The following is a 24,134-nucleotide window of genomic DNA, read 5'->3' on the forward strand; positions in this document are numbered from 1 at the left end:
GGTTGATGGAGTCAAATTTGCTAATAAATTGCAGCTCAGAGATTGCTCTCTCCATTTGATTTTTGAAATGTCTTTGTTTTAGGACTGCTACTTTTAAATCTGTTACTGAGCGTCAAGGGAGATTGAAGTACTCTCCCACAGGTTTCTGTACATTACCATTCCTGATGTCTGATTTATGTCCATTTATTCTTTTACATAGAGACTGTCCAGTATGGCCAATGTAAATTGTAGTGGGGCATTGCTGGCACATGATGACATATATTATATTAGTAGCTGTGCAGGTAAAGGAGCCCCTGATGGTATGGCTGATGTTAGGTCCTGTGATAATATCACTGGTGTAGATATGTGAGCAGATTTGGCAGCGTTTGTTGCAGGGATTGGTTCCACGTTTAGAGTTACTGTGTTGTGGTCTATAGTTGCTGGTTAGAATATGTTTAAAGTTGGCAGGCTCTCTGTAGGCAAGGACAGGCCTGCCTCCCAAGGTCTGTGAGAGTGAAGGATCATTGTCCAGGATGGGTCATAGATCACTGATGTTAGCTATATAAGCCTGAGTAGTTCATTTTATTGCTACAGGAATTCATCTTGCTTGCAAAGTAATTTGTTACTTCTTCCAATGGCTCAAGGGATTTTCAACATGTAAGCTACGTCTACACTGGGACGCTACATCGAAATAGCTTATTTCGATGTAGCGAAATCGAAATAAGCTATTTCGATGAATAGCGTCTACACATCCTCCAGGGCTGGTGCCGTCGACGTTGGGCAGCACTATATCGAAGTAGGCGCTGCAGGGGAGCATCTACACACCAAAGCGGCCCAAATCAAAATAAGGATGCCAGGAACAGCTGCAGACAGGGTCACAGTGCGGACTAGCACTTCCGGAGCAACAACAAGCCGCTCCCTTAAAGGGCCCCTCCCAGACACACTCAGCCTGCACAGCATGCAGTCTGCAGAGCCACAAGCCCGCACACCCCGTGTAAGCAGCATGGACCCCCAGCAGCAGCAGCAGCAGCAGCAGCCAGAGGCCCACACACCCGCCCCTGCAGGACCAGTGGCTGCCCTGCTCAGTGCTATGCAGGAGGCAGCTGACCATCTTTTATTTGTGGAAGAAGAGCGGCCCCCAGGGGATGAGGAAGCAGCCCCAGACCTTGCTGCCCTCCCAGCTCCCCTCCCCGCCCACCGCACACGCTGCCGGCTGTGGAGATACCCCATGAGCACCGACTGGTGGGAGCGGCTGGTGCTCGGCAAGTGGGACAACGACCGCTGGCTCCGGAACTTCCGGATGAGCCGACAGACATTCCTGGAGCTCTGCCAGTGGCTCACCCCTGCCTTATGGCACCAGGACACCTCCATGCGACGTCCCTGACAGTAGAGAAACGGGTCGGCATCGCTGTCTGGAAGCTGGCCACTCCAGACAGCTACCGATCCATAGGGCAGCAGTTCGGTGTGGGCAATGCCACCATCGGGGCTGTCCTCATGGAGGTAAGAGGACCCACGGGGAGCCCTGTGGGGAGGGCCGGACACACCCCGCACACCCCTCACTGGTGCTCTCTCATGTCCTTCCCCTGCAGGTCATCCGCGCAATCAATGCCCTGCTCCTCCACAGGCTCGTGTGGCTTGGGGGCCTGGATGCCACCATGGCTGGGTTTGCCAGCCTGGGCTTCCCAAATTGCTTTGGGGCTCTGGATGGGACCCATATCCCCATCCGTGCCCCGGAGCACAGCGGAGGACGCTTCCTCAGTAGGAAGGGATACCATGCCGTGGTCCTGAAGGCCTTGGTGGACAGCCGGGGCCGCCTCTTGGACATTTATGTCGGCTGGCCTGGCAGCACCCACGACGCCCGGGTGTTCAGAAATTCGGGCCTGTGCCGCCGGCTGGAGGCGGGGACCTACATCCCCCAGCGGGAGATCCCTGTGGGGGACACTACCCTGCCCCTCTGCGTCGTTGCAGACACGGCGTACCCCCTCCGGCCCTGGCTCATGCACCCCTACATGGGCCACGTCACAGCCAGCCAGGAGCGGTTCAACATGCGCTTGAACCATGCGTGCCAGGTGGTCGAGCGGACTTTCGGCCACCTCAAAAGGTGCTGGAGGTGTCTCCTCACCCGCCTGGATGCCGGGCTCACCAACATCCCCCAGGTTGTGGGCGCGTGGAGCACACTCCACAACCTGGTGGAGAGCAAGGGAGAGGCCTTCTTCCAGGGCTGGGCTGTGGAGGCTGGCAGGGCTGACGTCCAGCCACCCACTGCCCCCAGTTGCCAGGTCCACCCTGAGGGGATCCAGGTCCAGGAGGCCCTGCGGGCCCATTTGGACCAGGCTGCGGGGTGAACGCTGGCAGGGCCAGCTGCTGGTGAGCCACCTACTGCACCCTCCCATCCTCCACAACAGTCCCTGCCCCCATGCCCACACCACAGAGCACCCGAGAGCACCCCGCCCACACTTTTCTTTGAAATAAATGGAAATGTTTTTTGAAACAAATCAGTGCAACATTATTATTAACAGAAGGAAGGGGGGAACTATGTACATGGGGAGGCAGAACAAAAACTATTTACAAACATGGGGGGAATATGTACAAGGGGGGGCAATGTCCTCCGCCCCGCATCCTATTGTCCAGCACCTGGTGTTGGGGGGCATGACCCACGTCTCGGCCGGACCCCTGGTCGAGGCTGGGTGGGAGCCGGAAGAGCCAGCAAATAGGGCCGGCCGGTGTCCGCAGGCCCATGGTCCCCCCTTGGCGGCAGGCCCCAGGGTGGCAGATGGTGGAGGGACGGCAGGTGGAGCGGTGGGCACAGCGGCGGGTGGCGCGGCCAACAGAGCGGCGGGTGGAGCGGCAGGGGTGGCCAGGTGCTGCGCAATCTGTTGGAATGTGTGCATGAAGGCCCCCCCAAGCCTCCTGGCACCAGGCCAGCACTCGCTCCTGGAGCTCTAGCCGCCGCTCCTCCACCCGCAGGCACTGCTCGGACACCTCCAGCTGATGCTGGAGGATCACAAGCAGCTGGGGGTCCGTGGCCGTCCACGGGTGGCTCGTCCTCTGTCGGCCTCATCCTGAGGCTGGTCTGTGCTCCGCTGAGGGGCTGGCCTGCTGGGATGGCCCCGGTGGGCTCTCCAGGACCACGGACACCTCACTGGCACTCTTCTGGGCCCTCTGATGGTGCAGCTGCAGAACATGGGGGAAGAAGAGTAGAGACAGCCGTTAGTGTGGGCCCTGATCCGTGGCCCTTGTCCCCCCACCCCTCTGCTGCTGGTTCCCCACCCCCGTCCCCCGGAAATGCTGCTGCTGCTGCTGGGTGTCCCCCCCCACGGGGAACCCTAGGTTCCGCTCCCCCCATCCCCAGGAATGGGGCATGGCGCTGTCCTGCTGTGGGGGCAGGGGCTGATGCACTCCTCTGAGGGACATGCCACTGCTGTCCTTGGGGCCATGGTCATCTGGGCGTGTGGAGGGCCCTGGTCATGTCTCTTGTCCCCACCCCTTAACCCCGGGGGTGTGCACCGGGGGGTACATACCTGACGGTCCACTCCCATGTTCAGGGGACACCCATTGGGCGGACGCCCTGCTGGAGCTGCGGAATGGGAGGGCGATCTGGAGCCCCCCATCGCTGGAGGACTCCCCTTCCTTCTCATCCGGCATCCCGGGGTGGGCTCCTAGGGGGGCCCCTGGGGTGCAGGGCTTGCCTCCGGGGCGGACTCCGTCTCCGTGGCCTGCTGGGGCTCGTCGGCCGATGTGTCAAGAATGGCTGGGGGGGAGGAGGTGTGCCGGGGGCCCAGGATGGACCTGAGCTCCCTGTAAAAGGGGCAAGTGGTGGGGGCGGCCTCAGATCGGCTGGCCACATCCCTGGTCCCGGCGTAACCCTGCCGCAGCTCCTTCACCTTACTCCTGACATGGTCAGGAGTGCGGGCAGGGTGACCCCAGGCAGCCAGGCCCTTGGCCAGCCAAGCAAACGCATCTGCATTCTGCCTCTTGCTCCCCATTACCTGGAGCACCTCCTCCTCGCCCCAGAGCCCCAGCAGGTCCCAGATCTCGGCCTCCATCCAGGAGGGGCCCCGCTGCCTCTTCCCCCGCTGGCTGGCAGGCTGGGAGCCCTGGGCCCCCTTCGGGGGGGTGCCCTGTGGGCGCTTGGGGGTCTGGCTGGCTGCCATGGGGTGCAGGGTGCTGGACTGAGGCTGTGGAGGGACGTGCAGGCTGTGCACGTGGCTGTGCTGCTGCCTGCACGAGCTCTCAGTTTCCTGCACAGGAAATAAGGGGGCGGGGAGCTTTAAGGCGCTGCTGCATGTGGCAACCATAGAGCTCAGGGGCTGGAGAGAGCGTCTCTCAACCCCTCAGCTGATGGCCACCATGGAGGACCCCGCTATTTCGATGTTGCGGGACGCAGATCATCTACACGTGCCCTACTTCAACGTTCAACGTCGAAGTAGGGGGCTATTTCCATCTCATGAGGATTGCGACTTTGACGTCTCGCTGCCTTACGTCGATTTCAACTTTGAAATAGCACTCGCCACGTGTAGACGCGGCGGGCGCTATTTCGAAGTTGGCACGGCTACTTCGAAATAGCCAGCTAGTGTAGACGTGGCTGTAGAGAATTCCTTGTTTACTGGTTAAGTCTGTCAAAACATTTTCAAGATATTTTCATTCAGTCCCCCTTAACTTTAGTAAAAGCTGTGCCAAAAACTGGTAGCATCCATATTTACTGGCTGTGAGATGTATTTTAAAATATGTCATTTAATTCTAAATTTAGTTCCAAAAAAGGAATAATGGTCGATTTTTAGAACAGCTCATTCTATATGTAACCTTCTATTACCATAAATGTAAGTGTACTTCCCTTGTTGTTCCATTAGCACTTTCCTTTGTGTGCTAGTTTGCAATAGTAAGGGTTAAAGATGCTGGACAGAGAGTTCTGGAAAGCGAAATCATAATGCACTGAATAACTGAAATTGTAGCACGGGCAGTCGTAATATAAACTTCCAGCATCTGCACTCTGTCAGGATGCTTCAACCCTGGGAGTTTATTACCTCTGGGGGGAGATAAGTTAAAATGATGTCTACGTACAGACCTCAACAGCAACCATAGCTGTATTGCTGCAGCTGCGTCGCCGTCATGCTGCTCAATGCTAATGGGAGAAAGCTCTCTTGTCACCATAAGTAAACAACCCCAACAAGCAGTGGTAGCAATAGCAGCAGCAGCGTGTCTCCCACTGACATAGTACTCTCCACACTGGCACTTTTGCTGGTGAAATTTAAGTTGGTCAGGGACGGGTTTTCTTCACATCCCCATGCTCCATTAAAGCAGAGGCAACTGGTGCAGGACATGCACCAGCCAAGTGCACCTGTCCTGTTCCTTCTGTACTTCCTTCACCCATGCCCTGCCCCTGCTCTAGTCCCACCTGCCTCTTCCCACAGAAGCACTAAGCCATTTCTGGTGGGTGTGGAGGCAATCACCCTCCCCTGGAGCAGCACGGCCTGAGAGTGGTGCTTTTGGGCCACGCTGGCGTGGGGAGGGGTGGGACTGCCCCTGTACTCATTGGAAGTGGTGCAGAGCTCATGGTGAGTGCAGGGGGAACACAAGGGGTGCATGTGCTCTCCTATGTAGCCCCCACGCAAAGCCTACACATAAAATTTTACTTGCAAAAGTGCTAGTGTAGAAATAGTCTTGAGTCTCCCTACAATTCAGGCCTCAGCTTCTCTGAGAGCAAAGCTGACAGGTAAAATGACATTTTTTAAAGAAATGTAATCTCTAGGACAGTGATTTTCAAAATTTTCATTTTCATATGCCTCCAAAATTTCAAATAGGGTGTGGACCCCTTTGGAAGTCTCCGACATTGTCTGTAGACTCCCAAGGATGTGAGGACCACAGGTTGAAAACTACTGCACTAGGAAGTGGCCAAAGACCTTCAATCCATTCCAGACAGACAGACCATCTGAAAAACAGACATCAGTGCATTTGGATCAGAGGTATCTGGAGGAGGCAGCTTTGAGCTGGCCTGTTCTCTGTCTGTTTAAATGTTTACAACATTAAATCACTTACATCAATTATGGAATTATGCTGTTTGAATACTGTTTTATAGCTACACAAATTAAAGATTGGATTATCCTTTTACGCTATCTTTTTCATTAAAAGGAACTGTTATCAATTAAAGTTATTTATCTTTGTTCGTGGTTTTGTTGTAGCTGTGTTAAAGGAGAGGAGAGCTCCTGTTGGTGGAACACACAAGCTTTTGAGGTACACACAGCTCCTTGTCAGATCATAAGAATGTATTCACAGCCATTTTGGGTCTGACCAAAGGTCCATCTAGCTCAGTATCCTGTTTTCTGACACCGGCTAATGCCAGGAGCGCCAGAGGAATTGAAGAGATCAGATAAGCATCAAATGATCTAGTCTCTTTCGTCCATTCCCAGCTTCCAACAAACAGAACGTAGGGACACCATTCCTGCCTCTGGTCTGGGGAAGGAGATCAGAGTATCTGAGCTAAATAGAAATTGAGAGTAGGGCAGATTGTGAAGCAGAAGGAGTAAAGTGTGTTGGAGGTAATCTGAAGCAACTGAGGGTTAGCTTGTTATGTATAAAGGGTGCTAGGGTTGCCAACTCTGATTGGAGCTATTCTGGGAGAATTTTTTCTCCAAACATGACATAATGTCATTTTCATAAATTTCTTTTAAAATATCCCAAATTTCAATAGTCACTGGGAAATCAATGCTAATTCCGAAGGTTGGCTACCCTAAAAGTGGCTGAAGTGAGCAATTAAGGGCAGTGTGGTGTGGTACAAGTTGTAATGAGACATAACACCAGTGTCCCTGCCAAGACCTTGGTTTTTGGTGGGTAGCAGTGTTATGAAATCAAGTTCCCAGGCTTGGCTTTTGTCCGGCTTGTGCAGGTTTCCTCTGAGGACTGGTATCAAAAGATTGGCTCAGGAGTGAGCACCTTCTCAGATCCATTGGTCCCACATATACCTACCACTACCAGTGGCATCCTGCCTGCAGTGCATTAAATGCCCCATAGGATAACTATGGGGGTGCAGCTAAATTAATCTAACCTAGTTTTATGAATTAGGATGACCATCCATCCTGCATTGGCTGGGAAAGCCCTGTATTTCGGGCACCAGGAAGGTGTCCCGATTTATTTCTAAAAGGGGGCTAATTGCCCCATATTTCCGGAGCCCAACCAGCACAGCTTCTGCCATGTTCCCCACAACCTGTGGGGAGCCGGGAGGATCACAGAATCATAGGGCTGGAGGGGACCTCAGGAGGTCATCTAGTCCAGCCCCCTGCTTCAAGCAGGATCAACCCCAAGTAAGTCATCCCAGCCAGGACCTTGTCAAACTGGGACTTAAAAACCTAGAGGGATGGAGATTCCACCGCCTCTCTAGGCAACACATTCCAATGCTTCATCGCCCTCCTGGTGAAGTAGTTTTTTTCTAATATCCAACCTACATCTCTCCCTCTTTAACTTCAGACTATTGCTCCTTGTTCTGCCATCTGACAACACTGAGAACAGTTTCTCATCCTCCTCTTTCCAGCTCCCCTTCAGGAAGTTGAAGGCTGCTATTAAATCACCCCTTAGACTTCTCTTCTGTAAACTGAACAAGCCCAAATCCCTCAGCCTCTCCTCACACGTCTTGTGCTCCAGCCCCTTAATCATTTCCGTTGCCCTCGGCTGAACCTGTACCAGCACATCCACATCCTTGTTATACTTGCGGGGGGCGGGGGGGGGGGGACAAAACTGGATTAGCTGACTGCCTGTCCCGTTTTGGCTGGGACACTAGCTCATGCCCCTGACCTGTATTTGGCCAGGGGAGGTCTGATCACGCTGAAGGTGGTCAAAGGCCGTTCTGCTACATCAGGGTGAACCTTTCCCGCGCCACCATCCCCCTCCCTGTCTCTCTGTGGCCCGGCTGCCGTGTGAGGGGGAAAGCACGCGGGAGAGGGTAGAGCAGATAGGGTGGACGGCAGATGCAGACTGACGCCCACATAAAAGGGTTTAACGCGTGCCAGAGGCGGGGTGCCGCTCCACAGAGGGGCAGGGCAGCCAGTTCAGCCTGTCAGTGCGCGGCCTTCCGTCCCTCCCAGCCCCCGCCGGCGGGAGACGCGGCGCGTGTGCAGAGGCCGTCCCGGGAGCAGGGAGCCCGGCTAGGGGGTTGCCGCCGGGCGGAGTGGATCGTGCTTCGTCCCCGGAGCGGAGTGAGGTCTGTGCTCTGGGAGGCCTCTCTGCCGGGCGCCCTGGGTTGCGGGGGCGGTAGGCTGGCGGGGCGCTGGGGGCAGGAGGTAATGGGGGGTGGATCGATCCGGGATTTCGGGAGGTTAGGCGAGAGGTACCTGGGCGCGAGTACGGGGAGCGGCGGGGGGCAGCGCTGGGCTCCAGGGTGCAGGAGCGGCGGGAGGGGGGAGCGCAGGGCCGGGCTCCAGGCTGCGGGCGTGGCGGGGGGTGCAGCGCGGGCTACAGGGCACGAGAGCGGCAGGGGTGCGGGGGGTCGGTTTTTTTTTTTTTTTTTTGCTGAGCCGTTCTTCCAAGTGCGTCCTCTGCCGCCCCGGAGGATCGGAGATGGCCCCGCCTGTGTTTCTGCCCTTCTCTTCGGGCCCTGCTGCCCACCGCGCTCTGAAGCAGTCGCCGCTCTCGTGAACTAGCCGCATTATTCTGCAAAAGTTCGTGTTCTAACCAGCTGGCCACACCCAGCTGGCCAAAGAACCACGCGCCTCTGGCGTGTTGGGCACCAGGACCTGAGGGGGTAGGGCCGGGGGAGTTTCTTCGGGGCTCTGGTCAGCTGAGCGATCCCTGTGTGGTGTGTTGGAGGAGGCAGCTCGCAGTGGGCTGGCTTTCTGGTGCAGCGTTATGGGGGATTCTTGTCCCATTCCTTTTTTTTTTCTTTTTTTTTCTTTTTGGCCCGTTGTGCCAGAAATCAACAAAGGGGGTGTCTGTTTTGCAGGCAGTGGCCGGGTGTGACAGAAGTGGGGGTGGGAGCGTGTTTTGCTCACATTCTGTGTTCAGCAATTGTCTCTGGGAAGGTGACAAAGAAAGGTCCATTCAGCTCTTCTCTTCCCCCAGCCTTCATTGTCACCTGATGTTGGGTGTTTGTGACTATGAACTGTTTTGTGGATGTTTGCTGAGCCTAGGACAGAAATAACTATGGATTGGCCTTTTTGAAACTGAGATCCCAGTGTTTGGGTCTGTCACTGTAGTTTCAGTACTTCTTTCAGTTATAGAGAGCTGGTTATTAGGAAAACAGGAAATTTAAGAGAAGAGTACAACCCAATAGCTGTGGCTGGAGATTGGTGAGGAAGCTTCAAAATCTGTGTCTGTCCATCTGTCTCCTGGATCCTCCTGTTGAGGTTGCCCAACACCTCCCATTACAGTAAACTCTTTTGTATCTGGCAGTCTATTATCCAGAATTCTCAAATAACCAGCATTTTAACCATAAGTAAATGTTAGTGATGTTTTCCATAAGTTCAGTATGGTGAAAGTAAATACAAATAAATACAGTGTAAGTTAAGTGTACAATACTACTGTTGTTGATAAAGTACTCTGCATACATCTTTGTTCATTTCTTAATATTTAATCATGTTTTGTTTAGTGTTATGCATTGGTAGGTGCTACCTCTCTATTATCCAGCCTATTTGAATGTCTGGCAACCTCTTGGTTTCAGGGCTGCCAGATATAGAAGAGTTTACTGTATAAGACTCTATTTTCAGTTGTTTATAATCTTGCTGAACTTTAATTGTTTGGGTGGAAACTTTCCATCCTATGTTTCTGCCTGAGGTTGTATTATTTTTAAAAGAAGTTTTGTTTTTTAATTTAACCAGGCTGGGAAAGAATAAGTTTGTTTATTTATTTATTTAAAATATTTTTACCCTGGCTCTCTCTTTCAAATATTGGAGGTGGCTTACAAAATGTTTTAAAAATATAAACTTATATAAAAAGATTTAAAAATATAAAACTCCAAAAGGACATAAAATCTACCAAAGCATCTCAAAGAGGGATCATACACACACAGGCCGTGTCTACACTAGCCAAAAACTTCAAAATGGCCATGCAAATGGCCATTTCGAAGTTTACTAATGAAGTGCTGAAATGCATATTCAGTGCTTCATTAGCATGCGGGCGGCCGCAGCACTTTGAAATTGATGCAGCTCGCCGCCGCGCAGCTCGTCCAGACGGGGCTCCTTTTCGAAAGGACCCCACCTACTTTGAAGTCCCCTTATTCCCATCTGCTCATAGGAATAAGGGGACTTCGAAGTAGGCGGGGTCCTTTCAAAAAGGAGCCCCGTCTGGACAAGCCGCGCGGCGGCGAGGCACATCAATTTTGAAGCGCCGCGGCTGCCCGCATGGTAGTGAAGCGCTGAATAGATATTTCAGCGCTCCATTAGTAAACTTCGAAATGGCCATTTGCATGGCCATTTTGAAGTTTATGGCTAGTGTAGACATAGCCACAGAAATTCAAACACCAATAAAAGCCTGAGTAAAAAGCATGACTTGAACTTGGCACCAAAACAATATTAATATTGGTGCAATGCGAATATGTTCTGCCCATGTTAAAAAGAGACCTTTGGTTTGAGATAGCTCAGCTGCCCTCATGCTGTGGATCAGGGACCTGAAATTCGGCATGTAGGTGTCTTTTGTGTTAGAATTCTGCATATAGGCATCCCCGTTAACCACCCAAGTTTAACCAAGTTATTAGCCTTTGAAAAATTGCAGTTAACTTATGTGTAGTTCACACTTTAAAGATTTTTAGCTAAATTCCCTGAAGATCCTGTCCACCCTGGGCATGCTTCAGGCAGGGGCTAAACAGAACTTTTCCTGTAAGTGCAGCTCAGGGCTGCTCCAGGCCAGGCCAGGTCAGGTCTGGGTCTCTGGATCTGAGCACATTATCCTGTATTCTGACATATCTTGATGATGGGCCCATGTGAACTGAAGGAAGAAGCTGCCAGATCCAAATGCAGAGGTGGTAAGAGCAGGACTAGTGCGGAAAGCTGATTGGTTCAAGGACTGGAGACTAGCAAGGAGGGGGATATGGGGACCGGTAGTTGAGGTTGCGTGATGACTGGGGCTGGCAGGGCAAGGAGATGGGGGAGTGGAAGTGAAGAGGGAAATAAGGGATGGCAGGTCAATGGGATGGGGAGCTTGTAGGTGGATAGACACTAAGACTCAGAACAGTTGCAGACATCCAGTCTGACTGGGAAAAAAATGGATATGAGAACCCATGGGACTGGTGAGGGAGACAGATTTTACAAGAAGCTGTTGACAGGGTGGGGGTTGAGGCAAATATTGAGTCTGGGTGAGCAAAAGAATTGAGAGAAGGAGCTAAAAGAGGAGAACTGGAGTGAAGTGAGCACTATTCTATACATTTGCTCTTTCCATAAGGATGGAGTTTGAATTTGAAGCAAGGAAATTAGGCAACAGTTAGCAATAGCACTTTTGACTAACTGAGATTATACAGAGTTCCTAGGGTGGTGGTAAATGTTTTGACACCCTGCAATCTGGCTTCTGCTGCCTCCATTCTGTTGTTGTCTGACTTGTAAAATACTTCATTTTTTCTCAGCCAAGTGTTAGAATCCCTACTCTGTTCTTTTGAGTTCTCTTCTGCTTTTCATGCTCATAATCACACCCTGCTTAGTGAAATACTATTCAACCAAGGCTTCCAAGATGCTATCCACTCCTAAGTTAGTGTTTCTGCAGTCTCTTTGGCCTCCCACAGCCATCTCTGTGCCTCTTCCATGCTGCACCTGAAGTTCCAAATAAACTATTTGAAAACAGTGGTGTGGAGAACAACAGAGCACCGGCAAGGGATGGATTGAATGACCGAATGTCTAATTTCTGCTGTCCCTGCCAGCTGTTTTTCTTCAAGTCAAATGTTGGTAACTATAACCTTTCACATCTAAGCTAACAATACCTTGCCATTTCCTTGTTTACACTTTATTGTGTGCTAATCAGCCTTGTTAAATAAAACTCCTTTTCACTGCAAGGTGTGCTTGGTCCTTTCCCCTTTCCAGTTAGTGCGAGGTGTGCTTGGTCCTTTCCCCTTTCCAGTTGACTTTTGATGGCATGGCTCTAATTATCTGTAATGCTGTAACAATCAATAATATTGGGGGGGAAAAATTGAAATAAAAACTGGGAAATCAGATACATAGGAAGTGGGGGGGGGGAGGTAAAAGGGTGGGGAGGAGGGGAGAGAATTACTGACTATAAGTGTCCTGTCTGAACTCACTAGGAAAAGATGGGGGATTTCTCTTTGTAATGTGTAAGGTAGTTGCTATGTCTATTAAGGCCAAGTAGCAACTACCTTATGTATTACAAGACAGCTTCCCCATCTTTGATACTCATAGTGATCTCAGACAGGACACTTACAGTTAGTAATTCTCTCCCCTCCTCCCCACATTTTGCCTTCCCCATCCTATGTATCTGATCTGTCAGTTTTTATTTCAATTTTTTTTTTTATATCTCTGTGTTGTAAAACTGTCATGCCATTTCCAGTGCAGTACAATCTCCAGATCTGAACAAGGGGGTCTGCTCCATGAAAGCTCATCACCTAATAAATTATTTTGTTAGTCTTTAAAGTTCTACATGACTGCTTTTTTGTTTTGTTACGATACAGACTAACATGGCTACCTCTCTGTTACTATCCAACAATCTTGAGTTACTAGTAAAAATTATAAATTCCTCCCATAAAATCAAAAATATATAGTAACAAACACAGAGTCATGCTAGTCTATAAACTATCAAAACAAAAGAGCAGTCCAGTAGCACTTCAAAGACTAACAAAATAATTTATTAGGTGATGAGCTTTCGTGGGACAGACCCGCTTTTTCAGACCATAGCCATACCAGAACAGACTCAATAGTTAAGGCACAGAGAACCAACAATAGTAATCAAGTTGACAAATTAGCAAAATTATTATCAAGGTAAGCAAATCAAAGAGCAGAGGGGCAGAAGGAGGTGGAGGAAGTTGGGGATTGTAGGTAATGACCAGTGGTGTTCTGTTCTTGGCTTTTTTGGGTCTTTCTTGGAGTAGTTGGTCTCTAGGTAGACATCTGGCCCTGTGAATTTGTTTGTTTATATCTTCTGGTGGGTAGTTCAGGTTTATGAATGTTTGATAGAGATCTTGTAGTTTTTGGTCTCTGTTAGTAGGATCAGAGCAAATGCTATTGTACCTAAGGACTTGACTGTAAACAATGGATCTAGTTGTGTGTGTGCAGGATGAAAGCTAGAAGTGTGTGGGTAAGTATAGCAGTCAGTGGGTTTCCAGTAGAGTGTGGTACTGATCAGGCGATTGAAACTCAAACCACTGCAACGCATTATTAAAGACCTACAGCCTGTCCTTTATCAGGATTCCACACTCCAGAAGGCCCTAGGTGACAGGCCTGTTCTCTTCTACAGACAACCTCCCAATTCTATGAGGATTCTGACCAACAACCACGGACTATACCACAAGAATACCAATCCTGGAGCTTTCTCTTGCAACAAGCCCCGTTGCCAACTTTGTCCACATATGTATTCTGGAGATACCATCACTGGACCTAACCAGGTTATTCACAGAATCACGGGCACATTCTCATGTTCCTCAACTAACATCATATATGCCATCATGTGCCAACAATGTCCACATGCTTTGTATATTGGACAGACTTCAAACTCTCTTTGGCTACGTCTACACGTGAACGCTACATCGAAATAGCTTATTTCGATGTAGTGACATCGAAATAGGCTATTTCGATGAATAACGTCTACACGTCCTCCAGGGCTGGCAACGTAGACGTTCAACATCGACGTTGCACAGCACCACATCGAAATAGGCGCTGCGAGGGAACATCTACACGCCACAGTAGCACACATCGAAATAAGGGTGCCAGGCACAGCTGCAGACAGGGTCACAGGGCGGACTCAACAGCAAGCCGCTCCCTTAAAGGGCCCCTCCCAGACACAGTTGCACTAAACAACACAAGATCCACAGAGCCGACAACTGGTTGCAGACCCTGTGCCTGCAGCATGGATCCCCAGCTGCAGCAGCAGCAGCCAGAAGCCCTGGGCTAAGGGCTGCTGCACACGGTGACCATAGAGCCCTGCAGGGGCTGGAGAGTGAGCGTCTCTCAACCCCTCGGCTGATGGCCGCCATGGAGGACCCCGCAATTTCGATGTTGCAGGACGCGCAATGACTACACGGTCCCTACTTCGACGTTGAACGTCGAAGTAGGGCGCTATTCCTATCCCCTCATGGGGTTAGCGGCTTCGACGTCTCGCCGCTTAATGTCAATGTTAACATCGAAATAGCGCCCAACACGTGTAGCCGTGACGGGCGCTATTTCGAAGTTAGTGCCGCTACTTCGAAGTAGCGTGCACGTGTACACACGGCTTTAGACAAGTAACAGCAATGAAGGGTCCTGTGGCACCTTATAGACTAACATAAAAGTTTTGAGCATGAGCTTTCGTGAGCACAGGCTCACTTCATCAAATGCCAGTCGTGGAAATCTGCAGGGCCAGGTATAAATAAGCCAGAGCAAGGGTGGGGATAACAAGGTTAGCTCAGTCAGCAAGGGTGAGGCTTACTACCAGCAGTTGATCTGGAGGTGTGAACACCAAGGGAGGGGAAGCTGCTTTTGTATTTAGCCAGCCATTCACAGTCTTTGTTTAAGCCAGAGCTGAGGGCGTCGAATTTGCAGATGAATTGTAGCTCAGAAATTTATTTTTGGAGTCTGGTCCTGAAATTTCTTTGCTGTAGGATAGCTCCTTTTAAGTCTGCTACTGTGTGGCCTGGGAGATTGAAGTGCTCTCCTACGGGTTTTTGTATATTGCTATTTCTGATATCTGATTTGTGTGCGTTTATTCTTTTACATAGAGACTGTCCAGTTTGTCCGATGTATATAGCAGAGGGGCATTGCTGGCACATGATGGCATAAATTATATTGGTAGATGTGCAGCTGAATAAACCCACGATGGTGTGGCTGATCTGGTTAGGTCCTGTAATGGTGTTGCTGGTGTAGATATGTGGGCAGAGCTGGCAACAAGGTTTGTTGCATGGGTGGGTCCCTGAGTTAGAGTGACTGTGGTGTGGTGTATAGTTGCTGGTTAGGATTTGCTTCAGGTTGGCAGATTGTCTGTGGGCAAGGACTAGTCTGCCTCCCAAGGCCTGTGAAAGTGGGGGATCGTTGTCCAGGATGGGTTGTAAATCCCTGATGATGCGCTGTAGAGGTTTTAGCTGAGGACTGTAGGTGATGGCTAGCAGTGTTCTGTTGGTTTCTCTCTTAGGCTTGTTCTGTAGTAAGAGGCTTCGTGGCACATGTCTGGCTCTGTTGATCTGTTTTTTCACTTCCTCAGGTGTGTATTGCAGTTTCGAGAATGCTTGGTAGAGATCCTGTAGGATCTTTTCTCTTAGACAAGGCATCAATGGGCATAAAACAGACATAAAAACACTTCTGATTCACAAACCTGTCAGCTAGCATTTTAATGGAGTGGGCCATTCTGTTAATGACCTGGAAGTTTCCGTCTTACTGAAGAAGAATTTTCACAACACTTTGGAAAGAGAGGCTGCTGAACTCTCTCTTTTATATTTGAATTCGACACATTAACACGTGATTTGAACCAGGATGGCAATTATCTGGCTCCTTATAAGGACTCTTTTACATACTTTGCTTTATCTAATTCTTGACTTCCTCACCCCTCCTTCTGTCCCTCTGCTTTCTGATTTGCTCACCTTGATAATGATTTTTTCACTTATCAACCTTGATTACCATTTTTGGTTCTCTGTGTCTTAAATATTGAGTCTGTTCTGGTATGGCTATGGTCTGAAGAAATGGGTCTGTCCCATGAAAGCTCATCGCATAATAAATTATTTTGTTAGTCTTTAAAGTGAGCTTTAGCCCCCAACTCTGGGCCTTTGCTGAGGGAGGCCAGAGTTCTGGCTCAGAATCACAGTGTGTTAAGGTGCCACAGAAGGCAGTGGGCTCAGCCCATCAAGCGACAGTCCCACAGGGCTCTCTTTGATCCAACTGATCACTTAATATTGTGTGTTCCTTACTGAATGACAGTTGTGAAATTGACTAGTCTTGCTGATTTCACTGTGCTGTTGCTTGGCAAGGCTGTGAGCAGCAACAACAGGAGTAGAATAGTTCATAGTTTTAATAAGGCAACAGTATATGAGTCTCTACTTTTTGTTCACATTTAGGAGCCTTTCTTTGCAATCAAATTATTAGATAGGCATTTTTTTTTCTAACAGTGAAAACTTAAATTTTGGAGAAACTGATGTTTGTTCATACACTTTTCACTTTTGATTGCATTTTTTCAAGTCAGCTATAATTGTCATAGTAGCTAGAAATGTCTCTTACCCATGTGTTTGAGAGAGACTTTCAAGTTTAATGACTTTTTCAAATTAATTTCACTGCAGTGTTAAATTTAGCAAGTAATTTTGGTGAGTCTAAAACACTGTTGACTGCTATGTTTTTTTTTAAAGGTAATTACAGTAAAAGCTCAGTTATCTGGCACCCAGATAACCAGCACATTTGGTTAAGTGGCATGCTGTGGGGTTTGCTGATCCCAGCATTCCCCCTCCACCAGCCCCGCTTTTCCTGGCGATGCTAGATAATAAAGCTTTTATTGTATGAGTGGTATATTCAGTTTTTTTCTTTTTAAACTATTCTGTAACACTATAGCAGCCTGGGTTCTCTGTAAATGGTTTACATCTTCACACTGGCTATTTCTTTCCATGTTTTTATATTCACAGAAAATACATATATTAAACTTCAATAGTCACTTCAGATATGAAACGGAAACCTCTGTAAAGAGGATACTGTTTTTCATGGTGGTTGAAGCGTTTCTTCCCCTTCACCCCACTCCTCACTGTTGGAATACTCATTTAAACTATACCCAGCTGCAAGAATTGGAATAACAGATTTGGCAGTCTGTTATAATTTAAAAACCTTGCCACGTGGTTCCATTTTTAGAATTCTAATAACTTTCGTAGTATTGTATATAACTGTCTAAACTTGGAAATGGACACAAATTACTTATCTTCTTGAAACCAGACACTTGGTTTCCAAGTTAAATTTCAGCCAAAATAGGTAACTTCTCTTTATTAAGCTCTATGAGGAGATCAGGAATGCATGGGCTGTGGAGTGGAGGCAGCTGGCTGCCTAAAGTGCATTCCTCGTTTAAGCTGTGGCAGCTAAATATTCTTAAGATATTATTTAAATAGTGTGTCTAGTTTTTCTGTCTTGTACTTTCACAGTCCTCCTAGAACTGTGAGCCCTCTTTGAACACAATGGAAATGACCAAGATGTGCTGGCAGTCATTTTATATCCGTAATGACTTGGGTGATGAAAGTGGTTCATTGCTACAGAAAGCCAAGCATGTTATTGTAGAGTTAATTGTGTTATTAGAAAGGGATCAGTTTTCAGGTTGAGACATTAGTTCAAAATTCCAGATGCTGCAAGGCTTCAGATCATGGGTGACTAGTCTAAATAAAAGTAATGCTCTTAGCATTTTAACCTTCACATGTCTTGGTATTTTAAACTTCATATAATAACAAGCCTTGGGAGATAAAAAGGAAGTGGTAGATGCAGTATACCTCAACTTAGTAAAACATTTGCTACAGTCGCACATGACCTTCTGATAGATCAGAGGTTCCCAAACTTTTCGGCATCACACCCCCCTTTTGTTTTTTTGAGAAACCCTCAAGCCCCACCACCTCTTCTTTACCATCATCCAACCCCCCTTTTAACGAAAAATTCAATTTGTAATTTAAAATAAACACAAAAACTTGATATAAACATGTTATTTAAAATTAAAAAAGAGTGCACATAGTTTTTCTTGGCCCCTTGCAGGTGCCTGGTGCAGCCCCACCTGGCCAGGTACCTGAGCCCCATGCCAGCTGCCAGAGCTGCCCACGCCAGCCACCCCCCTGCCTGAGATCTGCGCTGCTAGAGCCATCTGCCCGAGCCCCGTGCCACCTGGGTCAGCCACCCACCCACTCGCCCGCCCACCAGCTGCTGGGGTCAGCTGCCTGCTGCCCGCCCACCCACCGATCACCCTAGCCCTGTGCTGCCGGGACCAGCCGCCTGCCCACCAGCCACCTACCCCAGCTGCAGGCCAGCTACCCGAGCTGCCCACCCAAGCCCTGTGCTACCAGGGCCAGCCACCCTCCTGTCATCCTGAGCCACCCGAGCCCCGTGCTGCCATGGCCAGCCATCCACCCACCAGCCCAAGCCATGTGGTGCTAGAGAAAGCTGCCCGCCTGCCATTTCCAGCTGCCCGAGCCTCAGACTTGTGGGGCCAATCGCCCTCCTGCCAGCCCAAGCCCTGTGCTGCTGGGACGAGCCATCCCACCTGCCAGGCGGAGGCCTGTGCTGCCAGGAACAGCTGCCCATGCTGCTGGGGCCAGCTACCCAAGTCCGACACCACCTGAGCCCCACAATGCTGGGGTCAGCTGCCCAAGCCCTGCAAGTCCTAAAAGCCAGCTGGCTGCCCGAGCCCCACAAGCCCTAAGAGCCGCCTGCCCAGACCTCTCCCTCCCACAAAGCCAGGCACCACCAGCCCCCGCTCTTACCTCATCCCCTGAAACAGGCACGCCCAGGCCCCATCTAACCCTATCCTCCTCCTCTTACCCACCCCCTAAACCCACGCTTACTCACTTTTGCAGAAGGCAGCGAGCTCCACGTGGGTCTTCGCTGGCTGCCTGCTTTTTATAGCAGCTGTGCCGGGTCACCCACATAAAATGGCAGGGGCTGAGAGCTGGAAGCAAAGGCCGGCTCTGTCTTTGGTTCAGGGAAATGGTTTGGGGGGGTAGGAGGGATGGCTGGGTCGCCTTGCACCACCCCCCCACAGAATTTCTTCACGGATCCCCGGGGGGGCACGTCTCCCAGTTTGGGGAACCATGTTATAAATAAACTATGGAAGTACAACCTATATGGGGCTACTGTAAGGAGTGTGCGTAGCTATTTGGATAAACCTTACCAGAGAGTAGTTATGAATGGTTCATAGTCATATTGGAATGGCATAACGTGGGGTTCTGCAAGGATTGGTTTTGTTCCGTATCTTCTTCAACGATTTAGATAATGGCATGGAAATACACTTAAAACTTGCAGATGGCACTAAACTGAGGCGGAGTACAAGTGCTTTGGAGGGTAGGATTAGAATTCAAAATGACCTATACAAACTGGAGACAAGTCCTGAGGTAAACAGGATTAAGTTCAATAAGGACAAATGCCAAGTACGCCACTTAGGAAAGAACAAACCATTGCACACCTGCACAGTGGGAAGTGACAGCCTAGGAAGGAGTACTGCAGGAGGGTTCTAGGGGGCATAGTGGACAATAAGCTAAATATGAGTCAACAGTGTGACACTGTTTCAAAAAGCAAACATGATTCTGGGATGCATTAAGAGTGTTGTAAGTAAGACACGAGAAGTAATTCTTCCACTCTACTGTGCGCTGATTAGGCCGCAACTGGAGTGTTGTGTCCATTTCTGGGTGCCACATTTCAGGAAACGTGGACAAATTGGAGAAGGTCCAGAGAGGACCTTGATTAAAGGACAATGATTAAAGGTCTAGACTTATGAGGGAAGATTGAAAGAAATGGGTTTGTCTCTGCTAGGAAGAGAAGAAAGTTGTCATCTTGTCCCCTATCAGTCAAGTACCTAAAAAGTTATTAAGAGGAAGAGGGAGATAAATTATTGTCCTTAACATCTGATGATAGGATTAGAAGCAGTGGGCTTAAGGTACAGCAAGGGAGGTTTAGGTTGGACATTAGGAGAACTTTCCTAACTGCTGGATGTCAGGGTGGTTAATTACTGTAATAAATTGCCTAGGGAGGTTGTAGACTCTGCATTGTTGAAGATTTTTAAGAACTGGTTTCACAAACAGCTGTCAGAGATGGTGTTTTCGTCTTGCCGTGAGTGCGGGGGAGTGGACTCTGATCTTTCAAGGTTCTCTTTGGTTACAGTATTCTGTGTCATACCAGTAGGCATAGTGAGCGTGCTTCTCTTGTTAAATGAATCAGCTTCTCTATACTAGAGGATGGAAGTCTATAACTGAACTGCTCATATTGCCTCAGTTTAAGTGCAAGTGTTTTAGATTCCATGCTAGAATCAGTGCTCCCTTTAAGATGAGAGTTTGGGCAGCTGCCCAGGGGAGATTTAGGTGCTGCCCAGCTGATTAGCAGAGCAGCCATTGCAGGCATCATATGTTTCCATTTGTGGTTTCACATTCATACATGCCTTGGTGTACAAAACAAAATTCATTCTGCCAAAGTATGTGAAAAGTTAGAGGGATCACTGGCTGAACGCATGCAAACTTGCTCCTCATCTGTGATATTTTTTTCTAAACAGTTGCAGATCTTGATGGTATTGTGGTTGTGCCTACACGTCACACTGTGCTAAGTATGTAAGAAAGGCCATACTGGGTCAGACCAAAGGTCCATCTAGTCCCAATATTTTTTTTCCAGCTGTGTCCAGTAACAGATGCCCTAGAGGGAATGAACGCAGCAAGAGATCCATCCCCTGTTGCTCATTCCCACCTTCTGGCAAACACGGGCTAGGGAATGCCATCCTTGGCCGTCCTGGCTAAGAGCCATTGGTGGATCTATCCTCCATGAATTTGACTAGTTCTTTCTTGAACTGTGTTTTACAGTCTTGGCCTTCATAGCATCCTCTGGTAAAGAGTTTGACAGATTATGTATAGTGTAAAGAAATACTTCTTTTGTTTGATTTAAACCATCTGCCTGTTAGTTCATTTGGTGCCCCTTAATTTTTGTGTTATGGTATGGAGTAAATAACACTCCCTTATTTACTTTCTCCACACCAGTCATGACTTTGTAGTCATCTCTTTTCCAAGCTGGAAAACTCCCAGTCTTATTAAATTGTCCTTGAACAGAAGCTGTTCCATGCCCCTTTTAATTGTTGCCCTTTTGTGAATCTTTTCCAATTTCGATATTTTTTTTAGATGGATGACGATATCCACACATGGTATTCAAGATGTGGGTGTACCATTGCTTTACTGTATTAATGTAACAAAGTGAATGCAAGCTCAAGTTATACTCCAAATACCTGGTGTTTAGTGCAGAACTACTAGATGCAGTGGCTTTTGGGAGACTTCAGAAAGCTATTGTGCAACAACAAATCTGTCACTGTACGGTGGTAGGAATGCTCTTGAAGATCTCCTGAATCATGACTGGGATCTTGAGGAAAGCATCTTTGACTTAATCCCTCACATCTCATCCAGGACAAGCCTAGAATCACCAACACTCTTTGAGGAAAGAAAAGACATTATATAGAGGAAGAACAATAAGACATCGGGACCTGACAAAATCTATGCCCAGATCTTCAAAAACAGAGGAGACAGAACTGAATCACCATCTTCATGCACTAATCTGCAAGATCTGGAATTCAGAAGAAATCTCAGCTGACCTTAGGAATGCGGTGATTGTGACTATCTTCAATAGAGAAGACAAATAGCAACGTAAAATCTGTCAGGGAATCACCCTGTTGTCCACCTGTGGAAAGATACTCACCAGAATTTTCCAGAAGGTTTCTCCCCTTTGCTGAGGAAATCCTTGAAGAATCACAATGCAGATTTAGCCCATCTTGAGGTATCACCAACATGATCTTCACTGCTTGCCTACTTCAGAGACAACGTAACATATGTTTGTAAACAACATAAACCTTTGAACATTGAGCTAATGAAAACAATCAGTTCTGTCAAAAATGAGGCGCTCTGAAATATTCTTGTCACTGTCAGTGCGGGCAGAATCGCGGGCAACAAACCCCCCGCTGACCCCGCACCAGCGTTCCGTCCGGATCCCCACGGGGCCTCAGACGAGGGCAAAGAAGAGACGGCAGAAGCCCGCCAACAGGCAAAGGCCGCTCCGCTCCTCAGCAGGCTAACCCCACCCACCTCCGGCAGGGGGCCTAGAGACCAGCGTTGTGCTAGAGGGGAGAGGCTGCGGAGATGCTAATTCCCGGTAGGTCAGGAGCTGGCTCGCTCATTAAAGGCAAGGGTGAGACGAGGAGAGGAAGATTGAATAAAATGATGATTATATTTATTAACAGCAACTTACAAACAAACAACGCAGTACGTAAACTAAACTTATAGGACTATTCACTAACTTAACTACGTCTAATTATATTCTAAACACTTACACTAAACACCAACAAGAGTTCCATGGAAGGAGTTTGTGAGAGACTTTTCGTATAAAACAAAAAGGTAAAGAGACTTAATGAGTTTTGAAGTGAGTTCTTCTCCGAGCTAGGGAAGATAAATTAGCTTTTTACCCCTATATGCTCTGGATGGCTAGATGAGCCACCCTATTGGAAAACCTTGAGGTCCAGCCTATCAAGGTTTCCTCCCAGCTGAGATAATATATGACGGATTTCCCAGTGGGAATTGAAGAGAGAAAGAGGGAAGGTTAGGAGGAAGAAGAGAAACCTTAGCAATAACAGTTAACTAACACGGCTTTAACTATGGGCTTATTAATCAATTGCACAGCTCGGAGCAAATAATTTTAACTCCGGGTTATGGCTCTTAGTTGATCCAGTAAAACTGCAACCTGAGCCACAGTCTGTTAAATCCCCCTACACAGCCCGAATTAGGTTTTAGAGTTAGTGTTTCAGGGTGTAGAGGGGGTTTTACGTGTCCAATCAGGTGTAAGGGTCCAGTCCGGTAGTCTAGTTGAGTGCGTTGGTCACGTCCGGTGAAGAAGAATCAAAGCGACGAGCAGCAAGAGCGTAGGTGCTGCGAAGGTGGCAGGCTCTAGGCTTCAACTGATGTGTGCGCAGTACTCCACCCTAAGGGTGAAGCCAGTTCGACACACACCAAATTCACCTTTGAGCTGCTTGTCGGCGGCGAGGTCGGGGGTGCCGCAGTGATTTGACAGGCTCTGGGTACTAATGAGCGAGAGCGCAGTACCTCACCCTAAGGGTGAGGCCAGTTCGCCCTTCACCCAATTTACCTCAGAGCTGCTGCCTAAGCTCTTTTAGTGTGAGTGATTCAGCTAGTACCTCAGCAGGGTGGACCCTGCTGGGCGGAGGTGGAATTGCTTCAGGGAATCTTCAAAAAGGCAGGAGCTCTTCAAAAAGTCTTCGCCTCAGAGGCAGCTGGTACCAAGTGCCTTGAGCGCTGTGTGGCGCTGCCTTATATTCCCTGATCTTATGCATTATTCATGAGTCTATTTACATACGGACGTTCTGAAGGTCCTGCTTTCAAACAGGTCCTTCTCTAGAAGCTGCCTCACCTTTGTCCAATGAGGAGCCTGAATTTTAAATCCATGATTTTGAAATGTCTGTGAGTTCAGGTTACCGGTAAAACCAACTGACACAGAGTGACCATTACAGGGGGCTGCTAACTGGCAGCCTATGTACCTTTTAGAGTCTACCTGCCCCTGTAACGATATTAAAGGCCCAAGGCTTGTTTCCCCTGGCCCACGGGGACAATTATGCCTGAGGGATGAAAAATCCCTGACAGTCACATTTGGCTGCCTGCTAAAATATATTGCTGTTCACTGACTCTTCCACAGCAACCTATTCATGACACTTGTCATGAGTGAAAGTGAAACTCACTCCTTTTTAGTCAGGGCAGGAGTCAGGCAAGGCAGTGTCATTACGCCAAACCTCTTCTCCCTTTTCTTTGCTGTCATCCTCTTCATCACTGACAAGCTCCCCTCCAAGCTTGGTATCCAGTCCAGAATGGATAGCAAGAGGTTCAACCTCAAATCACCTCCAATCCAAGCTAAACTATTACTAAATCAGTCATGGAACTTCAATAAGCAGATGACTGCCCTGTGCCTCCACACAAAGGGAGATTTTCAAAAAACAGTTTCCGCCTTCTCTGAGGCCTACCACCAACTAGTTCACTCAGGCTGTGTCTACGCAACGGCCTAACCTTGAAATAAGATATGCAACTTGTGCTATGCAAATTGCATAGCTTACTTTGAGGCAATTTCAAAATAGGCTATTTCAGGATGTGGCACTGTCTAAACGGTGCCACATGCTGAAATAAAGTGCTATTTCAAGGCATCCCTCTACAGGGATGCTGGAATAGTGTACCTGTTCTCTCTTAAACTGTTTCAAGAAAATGTGTGGATTTTTTTAAATGCTGACAGCTATTTCAGGATACCCACTGTATCCTGAAATAGCATTCACCATGTAGACATAGCTTCAGACCACACCAAGAAAACTAA

At 48.6% G+C, this 24,134-nt stretch overlaps 1 protein-coding gene across 2 annotated transcripts in view; it reads left to right on the forward strand.

Moving 5' to 3' along the window:
* The first annotated feature begins 8,059 nt into the window (after nucleotides 1–8,059).
* The window catches only part of PRRG1 (proline rich and Gla domain 1), a 45,767-nt gene continuing 29,692 nt past the window's right edge, over nucleotides 8,060–24,134 (forward strand). The window contains exon 1 of one of the 2 annotated variants that reach the window (XM_074994708.1): nucleotides 8,060–8,170. The gene's annotated coding sequence lies outside the window, so the exon portion shown is untranslated. Of the gene's footprint in view, nucleotides 8,171–8,560; nucleotides 8,628–24,134 lie in introns of those variants that run through there. The other variant, XM_074994716.1, reaches the window with a different exon arrangement.

This window comes from Carettochelys insculpta, chromosome 1 (assembly GCF_033958435.1).
Source record: "Carettochelys insculpta isolate YL-2023 chromosome 1, ASM3395843v1, whole genome shotgun sequence".
NCBI lineage: Eukaryota > Metazoa > Chordata > Testudines > Carettochelyidae > Carettochelys > Carettochelys insculpta.